The sequence below is a fragment of the Temnothorax longispinosus genome, chromosome 1 (genome assembly GCF_030848805.1).
Source record: "Temnothorax longispinosus isolate EJ_2023e chromosome 1, Tlon_JGU_v1, whole genome shotgun sequence".
NCBI lineage: Eukaryota > Metazoa > Arthropoda > Insecta > Hymenoptera > Formicidae > Temnothorax > Temnothorax longispinosus.
In genome coordinates this window covers 1250243-1250760 of record NC_092358.1, presented here as the reverse complement: position 1 = coordinate 1250760, position 518 = coordinate 1250243, and positions in this window count along the sequence as shown.

Sequence of the window (518 nt, the reverse complement as noted above, 5' to 3'; positions counted from 1 at the left end):
AAAACAACGTGTCTACTTTCGAATCGCTCACTCGAGACGTCGAGGCGGAGATATGTATGAACGACTTGCTTTGCAGTTTCGCGGATATTCGCGAGTGATAGTCGCTCCTCCCGCTATATCTGGATTCGCGAAGTGCGTGGCATTTATTTACCTCGTGTCGTGCTTTGAACGCTGACGTGCCGGACGTGTCGTGTGATTTAGCTCCGATTCTCTCCGTAGGGAAAAAGGGCTGAGTGATATTGATCGTGTCAAGTGATTCCGGTGATTCGATCGGTGATAACGGAACGCCGCGATACATCGCCCGTTCGTGAATGCTTCATAATCTCTGATTCTCGTATATCTCGCGTCGCGTAAGTTAGCGGCCGGCAGTCACGATTCTTCGTCGTGCATATAATAACGCAGTTTTACTTTCGCGGGATTTACGAGTTTGGTAACGTACTGTGCGTGCGATATTTAATTTCAACAGCGTATCTCTGATTGACCAAGTGCGTGCCTTTGTTAACCGTCCGCTCGATTCG